We start from the raw sequence: 21,004 nt of genomic DNA, 5'->3' as shown, positions 1-21,004 counted from the left end.
TAAACACAAAATTATTTTGTTGCTACTTCATAACTGTAATTTTGTTACTGTTATGAATTGCAATATAAATCGCTGTGTTTTGCAATAGTCTTGGGTGACCTCTGTGAAAGGGCCATTTGACCCCCAAAGAATTCTTGACCCACAGGTTGAAACCACTGCTACAGATTGTACACCATAGGAGAGTTTTCAAATAAACACTTGAACTCTGAACTAATCAGCCTTGATTCACAATCTGGTGCAGGATCAGATATACACTATCTGAGCAGTAGGGGTTTTTTCAGGTCATTAGTATATAGCTTTCTGTGTGTGTCGCGCGCCCAATGTCCCGCCAGCAAGAACAACGCGGGGTAACAGGATTCTTCTGCGAACAAGCCTTTACTGTGTTACAGCTCTCTTGAACAGGGACCCCGAGCCGCAAAGTCGCTCGCCTTATATACACAACAGTATGCTAATTATCTCTCAGGGATTGGTGGGGCATGGATCACCCCACTATCACCCCACTACTTGTCCTCCAGGGATTGGCGGAGAATGAATCACCCCATTAGCATGGTACCACCCCTCATTAGCATATTAACGGTCAACTGACACCTGGTGCAAAAACCGCACATGTGCAGTACCGTTGTTCACCACTGGAGGGCGCCCTACATCTCATTATCGTATGGCCGCCCTAGCAAGGGGACAAGCCTGCACGTGCGCAGTAAGTTGTCGACATCCAGACAAGGCTGGATGTCGGCGCCATCTTTGTTTCGCCGCGCCGCTCTCTACATGTGTGTGTTTGTTCTTGCTTTGTTTTCTGGGGGGGGGGGGGGGGGGAGGCTGTTTTATTTAATTTTTGAAAAAGTAGTTTCCAAGGACCTTTCCAGACTGTATGTGTGCAGCTTCTTGTCGTGGAAATCTCTGAACAGGCTCATCAGTTCGGAAAACCATATTAGACAGCAGCTCACTTCCTGCAGGACCCTCCACCGTGGGAGCCCAGATAGATGAAATAATCCTTGTCGCATGCCCCTGTTCCGTCCCCTGAGCATCAGTGTGCTCATGCTGGCTGCTTCATATGGGCTAGAGAGACGGCTCAGCTGAAAATGTCACCTGCGTAAGCCCAACGATCCACATCTGGATCTCTAGCAGCCACATAAAAAGCCAGGAGCAGAGGCACACACCTGTAATCTCAGCAGGGACAGGGGGAGCTGCAAGGCGTACTTGCCAGCTAGTCCACAGCAACTGGTGAGTCCATGGTTCAAGTAAATACCCTGCCTCAAAGGCACAAGGTGAAAATCAATTGAAAGGGGCACCTGACATTGTCTGCTGGCCTCCAAATGCAAACATGTGCACACGTACTCATACATATGTGCGCCACACATGAACAGATACAACCACAAACATATACTAAAATAAGATATATATCATAAAAAAAAAAAAAAAAACAAGGTTGAGTGTTTCGGTTAGGGTTTTACTGCTGTGAACAGACACCATGACCAAGGCAAGTCTTATAAAGGACAACATTTAATTGGGGGCTGGCTTACAGGTTCAGAGGTTCAGTCCAGTGTCATCAAGATGGGAACATGGCAGCATCCAGGAGGCATGGTGCAGGAGGGGCTAAGAATTCTACATCTTCATCTGAAGGCTGCTAGCAGAACACTCACTTCCAGGCAACTAGGATGAGGGTCTTAAAGCCCACACTCACAGTGACACACCTACTCCAACAAGGCCACACCTCCTAATAGTGACAAACCCTGGGCCAAACATATACAAACCATCACAAGTGTTCTATCTCACTCCTATAATCACAACATTTAAAAGGTTGATGCAGGTAGATCTTGTGTCAGGCTAACCTGGGTTATGCAGTGAAAAAGTAAGATCTTGTCTCTGAAAGAGAGCAGGCTAGAGAGAAAGGAACAATCAAGGAAGAGATATTTAAAATATACCATATGAATGCATGGATAATATTTTCTTCTTTAACTTGTAAGTACATGGCAAAAAAATTAATATCTAAGAACCAGCAATTCCTTGGAATTTATCCAACAGAGGTGAAAATGTATGTCCCTCAAAGTCCTTCACATGCTTGTAACAGCTCTGTTTCAAGATGAAGAAGTGTTGAAAACACCAGGATGCCTACAGTAGACAGAAGGTTAACTAAGCTTAGATTGGTAAGCAATTCCATATCATTCAACACTAAAGAGAAACATGTTATCCCGGTCAGAAGACAGGAAAGCACTGTATATAGTTGTTACTAACTGACATTTCTCTAATAAGACTGCATTCTACAGGACTTAATTATATGATATTTTAGAGAAGGCCAAACTATGGAAACAGTTTTAAAATGCGTTTGCTGAACATGGAAGGGTTCAGTGAGAAAAACGAGTGAGTGGTACATTTGGTCAACAGTGGATTCTTATGGCAAATGCACGGCTTTGCATGACACTGGAACCAGAGGGAGATGCCATTCTTGCAATTGTAAAAACCCAGAGTGTACACTGCCACGAGTGAGCACTGATGTCAAGTGATCGATAGGTGGCAATGATATGTAGGAGTTTCCAGGTGTGATAAATGGACCACTCAGGTGAGGATGTTGGTAAGAGGAGAATTTGGGGATGTGTGTGGGAATTATCTGTACCTGAGAATGGGAGAGCACGTGGCTGAGAACCATCTCCAGCAGAGATGTGGGAGAGGAAAAGGGGGATGAGAAGCACCTGCGCCTTCTCTGAGTTTTGCTGGGAAATCCAAATTGCTCTGGAAAGTTACATGTTTTAAGTCTTCAACTCTGCAGAACGCCTGACAATTGGAAGTCATGAGGGCTGGAGATGAAGCTCAGTGGTAGATCACTTCCTCAGAATGTGCAAGGCTCCTGTGCTTTATCCCTAAAGCTAAAGGGAGAAGAATGAAGAGAAAGACTGAGCTCCTCCATGGTTTTTAGAAGATAGAAATCCAGAGCATATATACACTCACCCACCTATACACACACACATATGCTAACATATATATATGCTTACACACATACACATATACACTCACACACACTCACCATATACTCACACACATACTCATACAACACACACTCACACAATGCATATTCATACAGCACACACATTCATACCTATAGTCACACAGTATACACACATACTCACATACATACACAGCACATATGTGCTCTCAATCACAAACAGACTCTCTCTCACACCCTCTCTCTCCCTCCCCCCCCCCCCTCTCTCTCTCTCACACACACACACACACACACACACACACACACACACACAGCATTGACAGGCAGTTAACAAACTTAGCTACAAAGGCCTCTATGTGCAAGGGTTCTAGAACTTCAAAAATTACTATTTTATAGATTGTAATACTTTAAAGCCATGCACAATAAGAAATCACATAATTATTCCAAGTAAGAAATACAGCATTATTTTTTTTAAAGTCAACTTCCTTTTCTGAAAAATGCAATGTATGTACCTTGTGTTTTGCAGTACAAATTTAGGTTCAGGTGTGTTTTGTTGATCAAGACAACAGAAATGTAAGGCCCATGACACAGAAGCCTTGGTGCTTTCAGCATTCAAAGGGATAAGCAGAAGTACTGTGCCCTGAGAAGATCACAGTCTAACAGTAGAACCTGAGAAATCTGCTCATGCTTGGCATTCACTTGGATGCCAAGTCACAGAGAGAAACCCATCTGAGTGGTACAGTGTGGGTTGAATGGATGGGGTCATGCAGGTATATGCACACTATAACAATGCAGGTATATGAATACTGTAACACGGGGGAGGGTGTCTAAGAACACAGCTGGACTGGACTGTTTATATCCAGTTAACTGCGAGAGATAAGATGCAGATGTGTTCTGATCTACCTTGTGAAGTGGGTGAACCAGAGGAGTTGTTATGTCTCTGTCAAAGGGGAACCACTGGAGGAGGATTTGAAGAGATGGGTGGGGTGGTCACGTTTGTGCTGAGCAGGATGCCTATGTGTGACAGTAGGTGTGGATGTGCATGCTGTGTGAGGGTGTGCTGTGTGCATGCAGGCTGTGTCAGCATGGATGTGAGTGTGGTCTTCTTCAAGTTTGTTTGATAGAAATAACATAATTTTTAATGCAGGCTACAGATTTTTAGTATGCATATATTACTTTCACAAGTAATTATTTTACTTCCTATTTGATAGATTTTTTTCTCTAAGATTATGAATAATAGGCGAGAAGAGATTATCTAGCTGTCAGATGTAGCAGATAAGATCTGTGTTCAGTTTGAAAAGCCCTCCCGGGATTGTTCAGATTTCCCAGCCCTTCACCCGTTACCTTCTACCTTCTACATACACACTGGCTTCTCCTCTCCCACTGGCTCTTTCTCTGATCTCCCTTAATCCTGAGATATCTCTGTGTATACCTTCATTTGGAGGCAAAGTTCTTGTCCGTCCCCTGAATTTATAATGTTGAAAGCCCCATGCCTGGTGTCAATGAACTCTCAAACCACCTCACTCAGTCTCAGGAGTTGACAAGCAGAAAGATGAGAAGCCGAGAAACTGAGGACTGACAAGTTGACCAAGCATGTGAACCCCCAGCCTCCTAGATGCCCCTCCTGCTTAGACCTCAGGAGAGTGCCTTCAGAATGAGACTTCAATAAATAAATAATGAATAAATAGTTCAATGTGATGACTTTAGGACTTTTGGAGGAGGCAATGTAGTCATGGGGATGGAACCCTCGTGATGAGATTAGCATCCTTATAAGGACCCCAGAGAGTTTCCCTCACCGTAGTCCACCGGGCAAAAGAAAAAAAAAAAAAAGCAGGCAGTCATGGTCTGCCACCCAGAAGTGACCTGTCCCAGAGAACCCTCTCATCTTACTTAGACTTCTAGCCTCCAGATCCTTGACATATACACGTGTGTAGTTACAAGCCCACCATGTCATGATTATTTATAGTATCCCAAGCAACGTCTTCCAGAAGGACAGCATTCACACAATGTCAGCAACAAAAGGTGTCCAGAGTAGAAGGGTCTGCCCTGCGACGGATGCTGAGTGATGTTTGTGCAAACGCAGACATGAGTGATAAATGGAGACAGGTGCTGCCTGCTGGGTCCCTGCTCTGTGAGGACTTAACCATCCTGTGCTTTCCACTCTGTCACCTGAGGTCTCACAGTCCACGTTCACGCAGGAGTCACTGAAATCCTTTGACTCTTTGAGGCTTTTCCCTTTTCTAATAGTCTACTTAAGGCTGGAAGATGAACCTCATTTTTTTCCCAAATGTAATTTGAGCAAATTTGCATGATACACGCAGTAACAAGTGAGTCCTGAATTATGTATGATCTCCTCTAATGGGCCGGAGCTTGTTTGGGAAGTGTGATCTTATAAACTACTGGGTTTGCTTTTTATGGCAAATTGAACGCCATCCCTTACTCTTGCTTTACATATTCTCCTAATTAGGGGGGAGATAAAATAGATTTTAGACCTGAAAAAAGCGATTTCTTTCTGAGAACCCACATTTGTATGGAGAATTAAGCTCATTCCAGTCAGCTGCACCCTCTAATTTAGAGCTGTTGTCAGCACAAAATACAATCATAAAAGATTTCTCCACTGGGGGCTCTTATGCAATCCACTTCTTAAGGTGACTTTTTTTTTTTTTTTTTTTTGGTAGTAAACCACGACATTTTATTGTTCAAAATTTCTAATTTACGGGTTTTGGTTTGGGTGTTTTGGTGGTGGTGGTTTGTTTGTTTGTTTACCCCTTTTTTTTTTTTTACAGTCCAGTCATTATCCCCATCCTGGTCTACCCTCCCACAGTTCCTCATCCCATTCCTCCTCTCCCCTGTCTTCAAGATGGTGCACCCCTCCCCCCCCCCAAGGTCTTCCCACTCCCAGGGCCTCAAGTCTCTGGACAGTTAGGAGCATCTTCTCCCACTGAGGCCAGACCAGCAGTCCTCTGCTGTCATGTCTCAGGGGCTCGGACCATCTTGTGTCCTGCCTGGTTGGTGGCTCAGTGTCTGAGAGATCTGGAGGTTCTGGGTTAGTTGAGACTGCTGGTCTTCCTATGAGGTTGCCCTCCTTCTCAGCTTCTTTCAGCCTTTGCCTAATTCAACCATAGGGGCCCCCAACTTCAGTTCACTGGTTGGGTATAAGAATCAGATCACCATGGACTGAGGCTAGACTTAAGATGACATTTTTAAGCCAAGGAGGGGACCGCTAGGTTGGCTCCCTTAGTAGGGCTCAGAAGGTGGATGAGATCTGCCTTTTCATGAAGAGAGCTTCTAGTTGCTCACATCCTGCTGATCTCTTCCTAAGAAAGGGAGTAGAGTTTGGAATTAATAAAAATTGCTATCACCTATGAACTTCAACAGGAAGCTAGGCTGGGTGTCTCTGGGTATCTACCCACACAGCCTTGGGTAGGAGGAGGATGGTTGGTGGCACCTAGTCATTTTATAGTGACACAGATGTTATACCCAAGGTTCATCAGGAGGGTGTCTTCATTATAGAGGAGAGAGAAGTAGAGGGCTAGACCAAAGGCTGTGGAGAGATGAGAGAGGGCAACTGGAGAAAAGGCAAAAATGATGGTGCACGGTGGCTGTACAAAAATATAGTCCCTGTAGAAATGTCATGGCTCACATAAGGACAGGACCACAGAAGCATCGTGGTCCTGTGAATGAGCATCCCCTGTGGAAGTACCAAGGCCCTTGTAAGGGCAGGACCCATGGACGCATCATGACATATATAAGGTCAGAACAGATAACTAGAAATGTCACGGTAGGTTCAGATCTTGAAAAAAAGCATGAGTGGAAGGTGGTCTTAGCCTCACATTTGTTGAACTAAAGAGCTTCTTCAGAGATGTCTCATAACAGAAGCCTCAGGACTGTTCAGGGACACTCAGTTCTCTGGCTCTGAGTGAGGAAAATGTACTCATGGTCTCCAGGAGCAGGATTTCTGGCTCCTGCTCATTTCAACCATTTACAATGGCCATATCGCTGCTGCTCCTATACATCCCCCAGGAAACCCAAGAAAGGCACAGCGTGTAACCGGGACCTGTGGTTTGGTGTATAGCAGAGACCGGGCCTGCTCTGGGCAGAGAGGGCTTTAGGCTACAGCAGAGATGGAGGAAGGAAGGGGAAGGAAGACCCAGGAAGAGAGAAATGCAATCATGAAAAATGGCTTTGTTGCCTCTCCCCCAGCACATAAACCCCACAGTCTTCTAAAAGACGAAAGCGGGCTGCTGGGGCTGGGAGGAGGAGCCCAGAAAGGGAGAAGCAGGACCCACAGGCAGAGTCCAGGTGGTCCAGGCCGGGGTTGATCCTCAGCAGAGATGCGTGGAGCATTTTAAACAGAAAAATAATAGAAGCAGATTTGCCGAATGGAGACAGAATGGTTAGAATTCAGGATGCATTTTCCTGTGCTCCAGGACCGTGCTCTTGACTTCTGACAAGCCACCTCATTTATTCTCAGGAGCATGCTGGCAGAATGATGAAGAAGGAGGCTGGGGGCTGACACTGACCACGCGCCTGCCACTGTACCCCAGCCTCCTAGATCCCCTCGACATTTAGACCTCAGGATAGAGCCTTCAGAATGAGGCTTCAATAAATAAATAGATAATAAACAAAGAAAGAAAGAAACAGGGGTCTTATAACCAATATTTAGGAGATGCTCTTTTCATGGCTAATTTCTTCTGTCTCAGAACGCACTACTTTTGAGCGGCTGATGAAATGGACTTGATCAAATAATAAAGAGAAGTTGGATGCTGTGAGGAATAAAGAGTGGGATAATTAAGACACATTAGCAAGCTCAGTGGGAAACAAAGAAGTCAGCTCGAAGAAGTCACCTTTGTCTTAAAAGGAAGAGAAAGAGAAGGTAATCTCTGGCTTTTTTTTTCTTCCCCCATTTGCCTTTGAGATGTCAAACTTACTTTTCACATCTTCATTTTCCTCCTGATTCTTTGTTTGTTCTTGGAGGGCAGGAGGAAAGAAGGGTCCCCACCTACTCAAGTGCCCCAGCTGGGATTTTTCTGGTGGAGCTGGGGGACAATGAAAAGCATTGAACCGTGGGGAGCTTCAACCACAAAGACAGTGAGTCAAACTGCTCTTCTCCAATGTTCCGTTCTCCTCTGAAATGTCACTAACAGAGACTTCTATCTAAAAAAAAACCAACCAACCAACCAAACAAACAAACAAAAAACAACCCATATATATCTTTGAAAGTACAAGGAAGCTAAGGGCAGACTGCTGCTATTAAAGACTCTGAGAATCAACAGAAAATGAAGACGTGTAAAGAACATAAGCTCAACTTTTGAGCATCACTGGTGGGTTTGTTTGTTTGGTTTTTGTTGGTTGCTTGCTTGATTAATTTGATGGGGGGGGGCTTTGTTTTGTTTGTTTGGAAAGAGCGGCTGACGTTTTAAGCTACCGTTCAGTCACTGTACGAGTCTAAAATAGTAAGTGTGATTTTGATTTAGGTTATTTCTTTAGATTTTTCTGCCACCATATTTAAATTTAGATCTCTGGTGCGTGCTTGCACGCATGCATGTGTTTATACTCACATCAATTCTTCCAGAAGGCTATACAGCAGTTAGTGACAGACCATATTTTACACAGTAACATCTTTCTTTGCACCTGTTCTTTGTCCTGGGTGACTTTGACAGTAAAAAAGGAAACTCTGTCTCTCCCCATGAGTACAGGCATATGTGATTACAGTACAACTTCTGAGGCCAGAGCATACGGTAATTCCTACCTCCTGGCTCGCCGGTGGAGTCTACTCTTGGAACCCAGCCACAGCAGTGTTAGGAAGCCAAGGAGCCATGGATCAGTCATGCTCAAAGGTTCTGATCTGTAGTCCACAGAGGGATATCAGCTTCAACCGTGAGACCACTTCTCTTTCTAGCACCAGGGGCTTTAGCCTTCTCAGCATTGCAGAGAGACTCCATACAGCACAGAGCAGCAACAGGTCCCTTTAGAAACACCCAGTTTTATGGACCCCGGACACAAGAGGTGTAGTTTGTCAATGCTCAGTTCCCAGTGGTTGGTAGGGAAAGAGAATGGCAAACTGGAAAACTTTAGTTCAGATCCCTGGGTCTCCATCTGGCAAACTTGAACGAAACATTTAATATCTATGATCCTCAGGTTCTTCTTTAACAAATGAGATTAATAATCTGCACGTGGAGTTTTGTCCAGGATCATAGAAAAGCATGTGCAAAGAAACACTTCATAAGCACAAAGAAAGACTATTCAAGGCAGTTTATTTTTAAATTTCCAGAAAAGTCTTCTTGCATCCAATCAAGAATCCTACCAGCCCCCAGGTGAGGGCGTTCAGTCAGACCCCTGGGTGAGGCTCTGTTGCTCTAACTGTGACATAGTTCTGATATCCAGGAGAAATCCAGGAAGAAATGAAGACGTATGTGAAATTCATTCAGCTTCATACTCCAACCAAATGGGCCACTTGGAACATTAAATGGTACAATATATTCTTATTGGGGTTGAATGTGCAACGTTTCTTGGGGAATTCCTCTGTTCTTAATTGCAAGTCAGGCTTGTCCCCACCCCATGGAGAAAACTGGGAAATGTTTCCCGAGGGGCATGCGCAGAGCATTTCAGTAAGTGAGCAAGAAAGAAATGGGAGCTCCAAATACTGGGGTGATCCAAATGTGCCTTACTTTGTTGCCGATTATGGCTCTGGGTTAAAGGCTATCTCTAGGAGTTTGAGAATGTGTTAGGTCTCTCCTACCCCTGTCTCTGCCTCTACCCAAATATACCTCTGTCTCTACATCTCCACCTATCACTGCCTGACTCCGCCTCTATCTTCCCACTTCCTGCCTCCCTTTACCACTCTGCCTTCAAAGACCTTAGAGTTCTGAGCTGGTTTAAATCTTTACTGTGAGGTCTTCTGTTCAGCTTGGCCAGTGCTTATGGATGCAATGCATTCCCTGAGCTCAGACACAGGCCTGACTCTGTCTCTGCCTCTATTTCTGTCTATGCCTCTCTGCCTCTGCCTCTCTCTGTTACTCTGGCTTTGTCTGTGTCTCTGTCTCTCTCACACTCTGTGCCTCTCTGTGTGTCTCTCTGTGTGTCTCTCTGTCTCTCTCTCTCTGTCTCTCTGTCTGTCTCTCTCTGTCTCTCTCTGTCTCTGTCTCTGTCTCTCTCTCTCTCTCTCTCTCTCTCTCTCTCTCTCTCTCTCTCTCTCTCTCTCTCTCTTTCCTGGTGAAAATCTAAGGAGGTAACAAGCAATGGGCCCTTCTGATAGATGAGCGGTGCTTGGCCTTACCCAGCATGTGCCAGTGAGGAGAGCAGGACAGAGTGAGGACCAGAGGCCACGTGCAAAGGCTGCAAATTACTATACAAGCCTCCCCACCCTACCTCACTGTATGGGCTGATTAGGAACTGGCTGAAGTGACTAACACAGAGAGATGCTCCAGGGAAAGCTGACCTGTGGCTCATTATAATACTTAAATGCACACCCCTGGATGGAGATTTAAGATGATTATGAGAGCAATGAAACATGCAGGTTTATGAAGAACTACATGGAAACGAATGTGCACAAGAAAGTATACAGGATGAAAATGACCCAAAAGCACATGCTGGGCAAGTGAGTCAGAAAGCCCCCACTATGTGACATAAAGCCCCACTCTGTATAGCAGGTACCATTGACTTTTTACATTTTCTCCCTCTGCACTCTGCTGCTTCTATTTCTAGTAAACTGACCCCACTTTTCTTGCCAACTTCTTGTTGTGGTATGCAAGAACCTGAAACACCTAGAGTGGTACCCACTAAACCCCCTATTTTCCAAGCAGAGAACCTGACCTCCTCATTCATGACCCCTCCACACGATTCTTGCTGGGGGCGTGGGGTGGGCTATTTTCCCTTCATTTGTTTCTACTCAGTTCTGGAATCATGAGATGATGTTATTCAATTTCAAATCATGTCAATTAGCTCTTCAAACTGAATCAGCACTCGATTTTTATAGTTTTATAAAGGCTACACTCGTGTGATAGAAGCAAGATTATTTTATGAATAAGGTTATCATCTTGTTAATTTTAAGCAAAATTGGAATTTTTTTTGCATAGTAGGGATATTAGTGTAGCCAAGCAAAGCAAAGAAACATGCTTACTTTGCCAAAAATATGTCTTCCTCCAAAAAGATCTTCCAAAAGAGATCATCAAGGAAGAGTTCTGAGGTAATACCAGCAACTCCAGTCACCATGTAAACCCACCATGCAAACCCACCAGATTCCCTTCCAGAAAAGGTGAACTTGAAATTCAAATCCCATTGACTCTAAGGCCATCAACATATTTAAAAATGGTTGTGAGCCTATGATATTTACAACCACCAAATTCATGTAGAGAATAAATCTGGAATCACCTACGGTCACCGACTATGCAACTCCATTCATCTCCAGCCATGTGCTGGGGACACTTGCTTCTTAAACAGCAGTGTTCAGAAAATGCTGAGCGATATTTGCACCACAGGTCACCATCTCCCAGCACTGAAGAAGTCTTAGACACTGCAGATGTGTGAAACTCAGGGTACCCAGAGGCACAGCAGCAGGGAGGACAGAGCAGTGGAGAGCAGCTACCCTTGTCCTGCCTCAGCAGCTACATGGGATAGACAGACTTGGCTTTGTCACAAGGGAAAGGTATGTGGGCTGAGCTCAGCAAATCGAATGGCACATCTGGGATGAGGTTTGTGTAGTTCTCAGCTTGAAATGCTTCCTCATTTCAACTCCACAAGGCCCCCCTGTAGGAGGATGTCAGTTTTGCTTAGCTGCGGCAGCCACAAAGAAACAATCTATTGAAGAGCTGAAACGGCTCTCCTTCAAGGGGCTGACAGGCAAATATTTGAGGGAATGCTTCACTGGCCACCTACCATTGTGAAGAGACATCTGCCAGCACTGTTGATTGGCACCCTTCCTGAGTTAGTCATCTTCCCGGCCTTGCTAAAAAACTCTCAAGTACAAGTTTACTCTTGCAGCTTGCATACCATTCTCTAGAGGGCTGTTCCCAAGGATGCCTGCAGAGAAAAGCTTCCTTCCTTTCCTCCCAACCCAAGTCTCTGAGGACCATAAGGAGGGGGAATCGGAGAAATTTCCCTGGTAGAAGTGAAAATCCATTGTCTAGGTCTCTCCAGACAGCATCTTTGGTTAACTTTTGAAGCTCCACATGGCAGTCAGATGAGAACAAAGAAGATGCTAAGACTTTAGAAGAAACACTTGTCCATATTGCTAATGGATTTTATGATGAGATGTGGAGAAACTGGTGCCTAACTATCCACCCTCCCCTCACCAAGTGATTGTTAAATGTGTTTTCGTGAGAAACAAACTCAGCCAAGAGTGTTCACTGAACTACAAAATCAGCATTCTGAAATATGTCCATGATTATTTTTTTACTTCAAAATGTGTTTTATCACCTCAAATAGTATAGAAGCTTCTGGAAGCAAGCTGCGTTTGCTGCTATATATGTCTCCCATGGAATGGATCAGCTCCCACTGTCCTCTGCTGAAATCATTTTATTTAACATTGTTGTGAAATCAACTAGGGTTCTTACTTTACAAATAAGAAATCTGAGACTTGGTGAGCTCACTGGTCCTCACTATGGTTTGGAATTGAAGTGTCCTCCCAGACTTCATGTACTGAAGTGTAGTTGTGTTCAGAAGTGGGAGATGATTAGATTTGGATGGTTCTGGCCTCATCTGGGTAATATTACTCCATTGAGGGGTCTACACCTCTCATAGCATTGTTGGGAAGTGGGGAACACTTGAAGAGGTAGCACTGGTTGGAGGAATTAGAACCTGGGAATGTGTCTGAAAAGGTTGTGTCTTAAGTTGAACAATCCTGCTCCCATCAATACTTAGTCCTGCCATGAGCTTTAACCTCATCTTGGACCCAAAGTTGCCATGGACTGGAACCTCTGAAACCAAGATCTGAAATAAGTCTTTTTATTTTTCACTTAAGTTTTTTATCTGCTGTTTTGTTACAGTAGCAGAGACTCTCATAGTCCTACAGGAAGCGTTTTAAGAACTGGGCCCTGCCTAAACTTTGACTCTGAAGTTCATGGCTTTGACTCTTCAGTGAGTACTAGAACAGCATATTGATCAGTTTTACTGACTTATTGGTTTTATACTGAGATGCATATAGTTTCCAATTTTGTGTGAAAATGGGAACAAATATAAAGAATTTAAGAACAATGGTATGGCTGTGAGCTGGGGTCCTGGAGCCACACCCTGCCCATGAGGCTTGTCCTGCCCTTGAATCTCCTGTCAGGGGGTTGCCCACAGTGATGTCATCTCTCCACTCACCCTTGTCAGCACCTCCCACACTCCTCCCTCAAGAATCACTCATCCTCCCTCCCCATACACATGTATCATAAGACAACACACATGTTATTTAGTGTTTTTGACTTCAGAAGCCTTATTCCCATCATTTACTGCTTCTGTGAAACCACTCTGAGCTCTTGATATTAGGGCTGTTTCCAGAGCTCATGCCAGAAGGCTTATAGCAGACCAAAGTGTCAAAAAAGTCACTGCCCTCCACTCACCAATCCTTAAACCTATTAAGAAAAAACATCCGTTTACCAGAGGAATGGTGCCCTTGTTGACTATTGACTCAGTATAAGTCCATGCATCATAAAACACTCCCTAAGTATTGGTAACATGGGATACTCTAAATTCTGAAAAGTAGGCTAGAGCCACTTCACAGGCTTCACCACCAAACTGTTGCCACACAAGCAGAAGCATATCTGAATATCAGAATATCAGTGCTATTGGCCATTCTTAGTATTTTATTTTTATTTTAAGACAGGAGTTTCATTATGTAGTTCAGGTTGGCCTTGAACTTACTATATGTAGTGTTTTGAATGAGAATGGCCCCATAGGCTCATAATTACGCTTAGTCTCCAGCTGGTGGAACTATTTGGGAAGGATTAAGAGGTGTGGCCATGTTAGAGGTATTTCATAGGTGGTGGGCTCCGAGGTTTCAAATGCCATTCCCAGCTAGCTTTTTCTGCCTCTTTCTTTGCCTTGTGCCCGTGAATCAGACGGAAGCTCTCAACGACTGCTCCAGTGCCATGCTTGCCTGCTGCCATGCTCCCTGCCATGATAGTCATGGTCTTTAACCCTTTGGGACTATAAACCCCAGTTGAATGCTTTCTCTTATAATTTGCCTTGGTCATGATGTATTGTCAAAGCAATGGAAAAGAAAGCAAGACATTATAAATCCCAATGTTAATCCTCTTGTCACAGACTCTCTCCCTGGGGATGTAAATATAGGTGTCTGTCAGATTTGGTAACTCTTATCCAACACAGCACCAGAACACACACCTATTTGCTTTGCTTTTGCACACTCATACTCACAAGACATCAGAATAAAACAAAGTGTATAGACTCAGCATTCACATCTGAACTATGCCAACTAGGAAACTATTTTGTGTGTGTTCCAAACTGGGAGTCACTTTAGTTTAGGAGAGAGCCTTTTACATGAACATTTGGGGGCCTGGAGGCAGCCTTCTCACAATGGAAAGTAGGCCATGATAGACAGGACAGACTTAGGTAAAAGCTGACAATCTGTAGATGTGCCTTTCCTTCCTGTAGAGTGGCTGTCCCAGAGACACTCAAACCGTGACATGTTCAACCAGGGTGTGCCAATGGATCCTGCTGTGAGAGGGGCACTCCTACTTTCTGTTGCCTTAGAGAAATGAATTAGTGAAGGAAGTCACACCCTGTACCAGATCTTAGATCTGGATTAAAAGGGAAAATACCTTTCTAGACACTAATCTCAAAGGAGGCTACACCCGCTCCAGGGTTTAGGGTAGCAAAGAACAAACTGGTTGTTGTTTCTTTGCACAAGACAAATGCCAGGGAGGTTACATGGAAGCACTCAGCTAGCCTTGCCATTACTAATTCTTATTGGTCGTATCAGCATTCTTGTTCCTGGGTTTTTTAATGCTGTCTTCGATTCTTCTTTTTTTTTTTTCCCTCTAAGCACTGTGATGTTTAGTATGCAATTTTGAAGAACACTGGGGTTTTTAGGATCACACATATAGTGTTATAGCAAAAACACATTGTATAAACCCATGCACTCATCTCCAAGCCTCGTGTGTGGTAGGTGATTTGAAAATGGAAGCTTTGGTTATGGTTGCATCTTTGCTCTGCACCTGGCTTTCCAGTTGAGACTTGGCCATTGCCATAGCCATTTGAGTTTTAGACAAGTCTATAGATAAATAGGAGTGTGTGAGCTCTGAGCTCCCTTCTGTGTAGACAGAATAGACCCCTGGGCACTGAGTACTGGTGCCCCCACTGTGTCTCCAGTTCCCACTACCCACTGTGCCTGCTGAGAAGGTGTCATGTGATTTTACTTCAAATGAGCATTTCTCAGGCCACAGTACCTTGAGCAGGGGCCTCTGAAGTCCCTTTAGAAAGAAAATGCTTAACACCCCGAATCTGGAATCCTGTGGTAGGACTCAGCTGTCTGAGATGTGGTAAGTTCTCTGAGGGAATCTGTCATACACTGAAGTATACAGTGAGGACTTTCTTGGAGACTTCCTGAGTTAAGGACTTGTTCATCTATTCAATGTTTACATCTACTTAGTTGGGGAGTATTTATTGAGTATCTCTGATGAGCAAGATGTGGTTCTAAATTCCTAGGACCAAGGAAAGCAGAAGAGCATTCCTTGGATCAGAAGGAAGTCAAGATTTAAGATCCTAAACTCAGGAGCCAACTGCCTGGTCTGAATATTGACTGACTCCTTCCCAGCTATTCAGCCTCAAGCTGTTTAGATGTCAGTGCCTTGGTTTCCCCATAGGGTGACAATGGTTCCCACTTTATAGGGTTGTCATAAAGATTAGGTCAGTGTCAGCTAAATAGATCTCAAAGTATGTCATCTTGAGTTAAACCTGAGTTGAAAATAAAATGTCTTCTATGCCTTATACAATACCAGGGAAGCTCTTTGCAATACTGAACTTCAGGAGACATACTTCAGACACACGTGTATTTAAAGATAATGAAACAAAAATCTAACACATCCAATCTTACACTGTTATATTAGAGCATGAAATGTCCCTCCAAGGCCCCTATTTCTGAAACTTGGTCTCCAGTTTGAGAATCTTCAGGTAGTAGAGCCGCACTGGAGGAAGTGGGTCACTGGGGGTGGGCCTCATTTCCCGTTTGCTCTCTGCTTGCTGAGTATGGATGCTGTACGACCAGCCAGCATCCTGACACCATGTCTTCCCTGCCTTCTGCCCTGTCTTCCAACCCTGGTAGACTCTATGCCTCTGCAACTGTAAGCCAAAGCAGCTTCTTACCCCCTTAAGGTGTGTTTGTCAGACTGTTTTGCCACAGCAACAGGAAAGTAAGACCTAAGAGGATGAGAAATGTTCAGAATCTTAGAACTGACAGTGGGGACAACAGTTGACTAGAGAAGGACCCTAACCTGCTTGATGAGAAGTTACAACTGTTGCTGGAACACCCATCAAGGATGCAGATCTGAAGCAATGGTGAGGATGGATCCAGTACACTCTTCAGAGGAGGGCCAGGTAGCAGAGAAGATGGCTGGGTATGGGGCCCTGCTTCCTGGATCAAGTCCAACAGGGAATCCCAGGATAGATGCTCCTGTTGTTCTCGGTAGTCTGTAGGGCTAGAGGGTGAGGACATGAACCAAAGCTGTGAGCCACTGTCTTGGTACCCCAGAACAGGACTCTGTGGCATCTGTCAAAGGAAGATCCTACTTACTCAAAAGAGCTGGATGTTCCTCCAGGCCATCCTTTCTAGGACAGGGATGGTCAGAAGGAAGCGGACCCCACTCCAAGCTCTCCATAGCACTTTCTGTGGAATGAGCATTTAGGACCTTGACTTGGGAAACCAGAACTCCTGTGCACAGCATGAGGGCACAGCTGGAGGAAAGGCTCACACTGTAGAAAAGTAGAACATGTCTGGGATTGGAGGCTGTTATAGTCTGTTCCCTGTCCAGGTTCCCCAGAGTGCTGATGGGCTTTCTCTCAGAGAGCTTCTCAGGTTTTGAACCCTGGACTTTGGCTGATCCTTCTGGCTAAATGTATTAAAGAAATCAGCCTTCTCTGCTTCATGGAAACAACAGCATAAGGCCCACCTTGTCTCAGACGAGCATCCAGGCAGCAGGGAAAACCTGTGGCTTGTGGTCAGTGAGGTATAATTATCTCATCTCTCCATGAGTAACTTAGGACCAAGCGAATGATTTCTCTGGGTTCCTGTCCAGTTTACATAATAAGACAGCAGGCTCTGATCAGAACAAACTGGGCACCTTTGCTGGGCTCTGAGAATAAAACAAAGAGTGATGTTCAAAGAGAGCGGAAGTGGGTGGAGGTGAAGGTTTACTCAAGACTACGAAGCAGCAGGCTTGGCATTCTCAGATTCTCAAAAGGGTAGGTAGGAATACATCGAGGTCAAAGCCTGCTTGGGCTACAGTGAGAATTGAAGGTCAGCCTGAGCAATTACTGAGATCCTGTCACAAAACAATACAAAGTAAGAGGGGGTGGGGGAGGAGGCTGGGATCTACAGTTCAGTGGTAGAGCACCTCCCAGCATATGTGAGGTCAGAACAAAGAGGGAGGAGGAGAGGAGGAGAGGGAGAGGAGAGAAGAAGGAGAGGGAGATGGAGAGGGAGAGAGAGAGGGAATAGGAGGAGGAGGAAAATATGAACTATACAGGTTACTAAAGTTACTAATATACCATGAGGCTGAGAGAAACTCCCAGAGTTTATAGAATCATTTCAGGTATGAAAACCAGAGAGAGATTTCCAAAAAGGGACAAATAAAAAATAAAATCAACCTCCCCAGCCCAATTAGCTTGATGTCACTGCATTCATATTTTCCAAGACCCTCCCTGGGAACAGTCAGTGACATTAGTGCTCCAACTCTCTTCATGAACATGTGTGTGACAGATAAGAGTCTGCAATGGAACACATGTAAAAGATGGGCTGGCCAGAAACACACAGGAAATGCTGACCTCTACAGGTGATGTGAAAGAGCAGATGCTCTCTGCGGGCTACTGTAGGGGACCGGGCCTGAGTACTGAGGCTCAAAAGGTAGATTTTTGCCTCCATTTTCAAACAATCATGATGTGACCAGTGTTAAACCTGACCAGCATTGCTCTGGAAGTGGATTGTGTTACAAAGTAAGGTGGCCCAGTTCCTTCCAGTTTAACATTTTAGAACTGTAATATCCCACCTAGCAGGCTATAGGCTTATTGTGCTATGAACAATCCTTTATGCTGTCAGTCCTGGGCCATCTAGCAGAAAGGTGTAGTGAGAAGACCCAAAGGCAGGGAAGGACCTCCTGAGCAGCTTACCGCCTTCATTGCCTTAGGGTTTCTACTGCTATGAAGAGTCACGACAACCACGGCACTTCTTATAACAGAAAGTATTTACTTGGGGCTGGCTTAAAGGTCGGAGGTTTAGTCCATTATTGTCAGAGAAGGAACCATGGTGTCAGGCAGACACGGTGCTGGAGAGGAGCTGAGAGTTCTACATCTGGATTCTCAGGCAGCAGGAAAAGACTATGAACCACTGGGCCTAGGTTGAACTTCTAAAACCTGAAAACCCACCCCTGGTGACATCCAACAAGGCCACACCTCTTACTAGTGCCACCCCCTCTGAGCCTATGAAGGTCATTTTGTTTAAACCACCACATTCATAATCTTGATCCTCTGTCCTAAACTCAGCGGCCATCCTTTGACACAAAATGAAGAGGAGACTTTATCGGAAAGTTGTAAATTATAGAAACATTGTAACTCATACATTCAATGAGAAAATGCTCACTACCAACACATTTTATAAACTAAAAACTGTCATATTCATGTGGATTGTCATTAAGATTTTAAGAGCTTGGAAATAAAAGGCCCTTGAGGCTGATAGCACTTGGTATGGGTTACCATATTGCAAGCTGGTTCTGGATGCCAACCATGATGTGCAGGGCACAGAGAATTCTCAGGCTTCCCATCCAGTTCCAACGATTATTTTAATGCACCAAGGCTGGACCTGGGTATCTACTTAGAAGTTGCCATGGTTTTATTTTGGCTTATTCCACATTTTGAAAAATAATATAGTGGCTACTTCCCAGGTCCACAGAGAGTTGTTGGAATTCCCTTCCTAATTAAAGACAGTAGTAGAGAGAAAGGCATTTCATTCTGTTCTATCCCAAGCTCCTCACTGGGCAGGAAGCAGAGATGCTCAGGCTGTCATTCAGGGCCCCCTCTGCTCATTCAGAGTCCAAGTGTAGAGCATGGTGCCACAGTGAACCAGAGTGTCTTTCTGTTTGCTCCTCTTAGAAACTGTGCAGAAGTCACGGGTGTTTTCTGAGGTCTGTCTCTTTGCTGTGGCATCTGGTTCTGCTGCCTCATTGTTCTGTCTAAGGCTTAAGCTGGAACAGCACTTCTGAGTGTCTGTGAGCACAAATTCATTTCATTCACTGTCATCTGTCATCCTGGTGTGTGTGTGTGTGTGTGTGTGTGTGTGTGTGTGTGTGTGTGTGTGTGTGTGTGTGTGTATTTGAGAAAGAGGATCTCACTGGTCTGGAACCTGCCAAACAGGTTGGGCTGGCTGGCCAGTGAACCAGGGCTTTACCTGTTTCCATTTCCCCAGGGTTAGGGTTACAAATATACACCACCATGCCCAGCTTTGCCCCGCATAGTTTCTGGGAATCAAACTAGGCTCCTTGTGCTGTCAAGGCAAGCATTTTACCTGATGACACATCTCTATAGTTCTGCTTCTACATTCTTGCACAATTCAGTCGAGCAAGAATTTTTGGAATGACTAATCTGGGAAGCAGTCCTTTGTCTGCACTGTGAACAAAAGCTGAGTCTAGTCTTGTACTACATAGCAGGAAACATATCAATGCTAAGTCCCTAAGACAAACTTCATTACTCTTAGCCCTTTAGTCTGATACTCATGGACATCGTCCTAGGAGTTGGAAGTCCAAGATCAAGGTGGCAGCATTGCACTTCCCGGGGAAGGCCCACTGGTCATAAATCTTGCCTTTTCTACCACATCTTCATGTGATGGGACATGAAAGGGACAGGGTAGAAGTTGACATAGGGCAAAAGATGAATTTCTTAAGAAACGCTCCTCTGTAGAGGTAAAGCTGAGGTAACCTAGAAGCAGAATTCTCTCCTTAAAGGACAGCTGAAACAGAAGGCTCCTAAGTACTTCCCCAGGCCACTCACTGTATTAAAACCTGGCAAGTATTATACTACTTCAGAAAAGTACCAGCTTTGGGTCATTGTGTCATTGTCCCTTGCGGTGGTTTGAATAGGAATGGCCCCCACAGACTCCTGTTTGAATGCTTGTTCATAGGGAGTGGCACTATTAGAAGGTGTGGCCTAGGTGGAGAAAGTATGTCACAGGGTGGGAAGGGGGGCATGCTTTGAGGTCTCAGATCCCAAGCCATCTCCAGGGGGCATTCACTTCCTTCTGCCTGCTGATGCAGATGGGGAACTCTCAGCTACCTCTTCTGCACCATGTCTGGACTAAATCTCTAAAACTGTAACTCAGCTCCAATTAAATATTTTCCTCTTAAGAGTTGCTGTGGTTATGGTGTCTCTCCATAGCACTAAAACCTTAAGAAACCCCTTAATTAGCAGAATGTCCTTGGCCAAGTACTTGGTATCTCTGATTCTCTATATTCTATAAATGGGGATAGAAATCTTCCTGAACCCAAATTCAAATACTAGTGGGAACTAAAGTATGCTAAACTTGGTTGGCGCATAGTAGGTGTGGTGGTTTGAATGTGCTTGGATCAGGAAGTAGCAATATTAGGAGGTGTGGCCTTGTTGGAGTGGGCATAGCCTTGTTAGTGGAAGTGTGTTTCTGTGGCTGTGGGCTTTGAGACCCTTCTAGTCACATGGGATCCAGTCTTCTCCTGTTTGCTTTCAGAATAAGATGTCGAACTCTGTTCTTCCTATGTCATATGTTCCTGGATGCTGCCATACTCTGGCCTTGATGATACCTCTGAACCTGTAAGCCAGCCCCAATTAAATGTTGTCTCTTATAAGAATTGCCTTGGTCATAGTGTTTCCTTACAGCAACTGAAACCT

At 44.6% G+C, this 21,004-nt stretch overlaps 1 long non-coding RNA gene across 1 annotated transcript; it reads left to right on the top strand.

Moving 5' to 3' along the window:
• Window positions 1-556: 556 nt before the first annotated feature.
• LOC120103515 (uncharacterized) lies at window positions 557-10,145 on the top strand. The gene is made up of 4 exons (XR_005505804.2): window positions 557-697; window positions 7,642-7,814; window positions 7,921-8,029; window positions 9,213-10,145. It is a non-coding gene; the product is annotated as an uncharacterized LOC120103515 (long non-coding RNA).
• Window positions 10,146-21,004: the final 10,859 nt, after the last annotated feature.

Source organism: Rattus norvegicus, chromosome 6 (genome assembly GCF_036323735.1).
Source record: "Rattus norvegicus strain BN/NHsdMcwi chromosome 6, GRCr8, whole genome shotgun sequence".
In the NCBI taxonomy this organism is placed as follows: domain Eukaryota; kingdom Metazoa; phylum Chordata; class Mammalia; order Rodentia; family Muridae; genus Rattus; species Rattus norvegicus.
The sequence above is the reverse complement of the archived record's forward strand: the minus strand, read 5'-3'. Positions and strand labels throughout refer to the sequence as shown.